This window comes from Grammomys surdaster, unplaced genomic scaffold, assembly GCF_004785775.1.
Source record: "Grammomys surdaster isolate TR1022 unplaced genomic scaffold, NIH_TR_1.0 148437, whole genome shotgun sequence".
NCBI lineage: Eukaryota > Metazoa > Chordata > Mammalia > Rodentia > Muridae > Grammomys > Grammomys surdaster.
The window spans coordinates 1-4,462 of record NW_021622880.1 but is presented as its reverse complement, the minus strand read 5'-3'; the positions used below and the strand labels follow the sequence as shown (position 1 = coordinate 4,462).

At 39.2% G+C, this 4,462-nt stretch overlaps 1 pseudogene; it reads right to left on the bottom strand.

Moving 5' to 3' along the window:
- Positions 1-3,822: 3,822 nt before the first annotated feature.
- Positions 3,823-4,253, bottom strand: LOC114615790 (annotated as a pseudogene).
- Positions 4,254-4,462: the final 209 nt, after the last annotated feature.

Below are 4,462 nucleotides of genomic sequence, written 5' to 3'. Positions count from 1 at the left end.
CTTGGAGATGGAAAAGCTAGAAAAGAAATCAAGAGCCTTAGATATAAGCATCATCAAAAAATATAATGGATGGAAGAGAGAATCTTAGGCATAGAAGATAATATACAAGATATCAACACATCAGTCAAAGAAAATACAAATTGTAAAAGTTTCTAACCCAAAACATCCAGGAAGTTTGGAAGAAAAAGGAAAAGAATACCAAACCTAAGAATATTAAGAATAGAAGAGGATGAAGGTTCCCAGTGCAGAGGGCCAGAAAACATCTTCAACAAAATCATAGAAGAAAATTTCCCTAACCGAAACAAAGAGATGTCATAAACAAGAAGCCTACAGAACACTGAATAAATTCGAGCAGAAAAGATGCTCTTCCCACCACATAATAATAAAAACACTAAATATACAGAAGAAAGAACATTAAAAGATGTAAGTGAAAAGGTCTACATACCACATAAAGGCAGACCTGTAATAATTACAACAAACTTCTCAACAGAGACTCTAAAAGCCTAAGAGCTTAGATAGGTGTGATACAGACCCTAAGAGACCACAGATGCCAGCCCAGGCTTCTATACTCAGCAAAACTCTCTATCAACACAGATGGACAAACAAGAATATTCCAAGACAAAATCAAATTTAAACAGTATTGTTCTACTAACCCAGCCCTACTCAGGATACTAGGAGGAAAACTGCAACATAAGGAAGGTAACTTCACCCAAGAAAACACAAGAAATTAATCATATAACAACAAACCCTAAAGAAGAGAAACACACACACACACACACAAACACACAATGTTCTCCAACAACAAAAATAACAGGAAAAAAAACAATCATTATTCTTTAATCTGCCTCATATTAATGGATTTAATTGCCCAATGAAAAGACACAGCTAACAGGATAGATACACAAACAGGATCTGTAATTTTGAGGCATACAAGAAATACACCACAGTGACAAAAACAGATACTAACTCAGAGTAAAGGTTTAGAGAAAAGTTCTCCATGAAACAATCCCAAGAAAAATCTGGCATCCCCATTGTAATATCCAATAAAATAGACATTCAACCAAAAGTAACGAACAGACATAAGGAAGGACTCTTCATATTCATTAAAGGAAAAATCCACCTAGTTTAAGTCTCAATTGTAAACATCTACGCCCAAAATGTTTTTAAAAGAAACCTTACTCAAGCATAAAGTACACATAAAAGCGCACACAATAATAGCGAAAAAATTCAGCACCCCATTCTTACCAATGGACAAATCATTGAAACAGAAACTAAAGTGAGACACAATGGAACAGAAGTTTTGAATCAAATGGATTTAACAGATATCTACAGAACATGACTATCCTGTAAGGGGCTCTACCAGCACCTGACTGAGACGGATGCAGGCACTTACAGACAACCATTGTACTGAGACAGGGGATCCTAATGGAAGAGTTAGTGTAAGGACTGAAGGAACTGAAAAGGATTGCAATCCCATAGGAAGAACAACAGTATCAACTAATTGGACCTCTCGGTGCTCCCAGAGACTGAACTGCCAACAAAGGAACATACATGGCCTGGTCCACGGCCCCCACTACATATGTAGCAGAGGACTGACGTGTCTGACCTCAATGGGAGAAGATGCACTTGGTCCTGTGGAGGCTTGATGCCCCAGAGAAGGGAGATCTTAAAGGAGTGAGATGGGTGTGGTAGGAGGGTCGGGAAGCACCCTCTTAGAGGCAGATGAGGGAGAGGAGAGATGGGGTGCTGGGTTAGTGGATGGGAGAACTAGCAAGGGGAACAATGTTTGAAATGTAAATAAATAAAATAATAAAAGAACAAAATTAAAAACAAACAAAAAAAGAAAGCAGAGAGAGAGAAAAAAAAACAAAATTTACTGCTGGGTAGGTAGGGAGGTGGGGAGGAACAGGAAGGAATTGGGAGAGGGGGAAAAACTTCCAAATATATTGTATGGAAAACTTTCGATATAATATCTTATCTGGAAAAGAAATTATTGGCTTGATTATTAAATTGTAGAAATATGCTTTCATTAAATGATTTTAAGGAATTAATATGAACTTTTTTCTGGACAGATGCAGACATAATGTTCCTCAACTTCCAGGCTCTGGACCACATGAAATGTGGGTATTTTTATTAGCGGTTGGATATCTTCTCTATTGGAATAATTGATGAGAGAGAGCACATTTCGTTGTGAATAATGTTATAAAATGGGGTTCTATATTTAATTTTTATATACGCACACAGTAAAATTATTAACTTTGGTTGTTTTCGTAGGAAAGACCATGTCAGATTCCGAATATCTGTTCATGGGATTATTAACCACATCCTTATATTTGCAGCAGACAATGGTGTTTTTTTGATATAAGAATATGGTTAACACTTGGAAGCTACACAGTGTCAACAATTGGCTCATTCGTGAAAGTCACGAAAGTTCTCTGAAAAAAAAAATCTATGAAGTTTTAACTCTGCCCTGACAGAAGGAAAAGATATAGTGCAGCAAGGAAACACAGAATGGATCCCAGGTTACCAGCCCGAGCCTCCCTACTTACCTTGTCGACTCATTGCTTCATCGACCCTTTGCTGCTCTCCACCTCCCACTGAGATGCTGAACTGTCTGCTAATATTCTTATTTTCAGTTTTTGAGACAGGAACTGGGTATGTAGCACAGTCTAGATCAAATTTTCATATGCCACGTTAACTAGTCCTAGATCAAATTTTCCACTTCCATATTAACTAAACCTAGTTCACATTTTACAATTCCAGGTTAACTAGTCCTAGATCAAATTTTCCTATTGTATGTTAACTTGTCCAAGATCCAAATTTCACATTCCATGATACCTAGTCCTAGATCCAAATTTCATATTCCATGTTGACTAGTCCTCGATCCAAATTTCATATTATATTTTAACTAATCCAAATTCAGATTTCATATTCCATATTAACTAGTCCTAGACCAAAATGTCTAATTCCGTGTTAACTAGTCCTAGATTCTAATATCATATCCCAGGTTCACTCGTCATAGATCAAAATTTCCAATTCCACCCTAACTCGTCATAGATCACAACTTCATATTCCATGTTAAATTGTTCAAAGTATAATATGAATCTTGATCCTAAAAGAGCATTAGATACAGATGAATTCATGCTATCATTAAAGAGAAAATTTTTATTGAAAATAAGCTTTATTACATCAAGTAATAAACACAAAGATGCAACACTTTCAGTCATTTTGTTCCAGATGTTGTGCTGGGCTCACAGTACACACGGAACTGAGATCTGCAGTCTCAGGATGGACATTTGCAGGGTGCTTGGTAGGTTGGGTAGATTGCTCTTCCTTCTGTATTTATAAGCTGTGCATTTTAACGATTGACTTCAAAGCACTCAGTCATGCAAACGCTTAAGCAGAGAAGCTCCATGAAGCAGGGTCTACACTGTACACAGGCGGGGCAGCTACTAAGCAAATGTGCTGTGGTCTGCACTCAACTCCTCAGAGGCAGGTGAGCTCATAGAAAGGAAGCCAACTGGGGTGATGCAAATGGAAAATGTATCCAAAGGGAGGTTAAAGGGGACACTTGTATTTGGGGACAAATGATAGCTTGCTGTGAAGTGGCTTCACGAACATCTTTTAAATGCTCAGAAAGAAAAAAGAGCTGGGTCATTCCTAACTACTTAAATGCACACCATAGGTTACTGCAAAATGTCTTCCCAATCATTTGAGTGTGGGTTCAGAGCTAAATGACTGTGTTAGAAAAATTACTGCCATTTTGAACAAAGCCTCTCATCTCCAGGGAGTAGTGAGATGGGCCTTCAGACTGGCCAGGGGCTAGGACCTGGCATTACATTCAGTTTCAGCCAAGCACTCCCGAACCAGGCTTCGGGCATGAATGATGCCTCCTTTTAGCCTCTCCAAGGCTCTCTTACTCCCTGTATATGTGGATCTGATCTCTTTCCCCAGCTCTTCAATAATGGCCAGCAGCTCTCCTTATTTATTCTGAGGCACTTGGCTATTTCCAGTTCCCTGGGTGTAGCCTAGCGATGGAGGTCCATAGTCACTCAGCAGCTGGTGATACTGAGAGGATGTCGCCATGTAGTAGATGGTGAGTGGACACCTCCGGCATTGAGGGCAGTGGTGGCCATGTGCACGGTTAAGTTCGGCCTGTGTACTTTTTGTTGTCTCCAGCTTGGGCCGCACCAGCAAATATGGCGGTCCTTCACCCTGCTGCCACCACAGCGTATCACCCATACATCGGGCGCCTAAAGACAATTTTTAAAAGTAATCTTTAATTGTGTGCAGAGTGATTTCTCCCTGGGAAGGCATATTAATTCTGAGACAGCTGTATCTTCAGCCTTTTAGAAAAATGATTCCAAGAAAAGCTATGTTGACTCAGGTCAGCTTGTTGCCAATCTGTTGCTCCACAGGGAAGTTACCTTGCTTTCCCCTTGATTGAACTTCCTGAATTTTT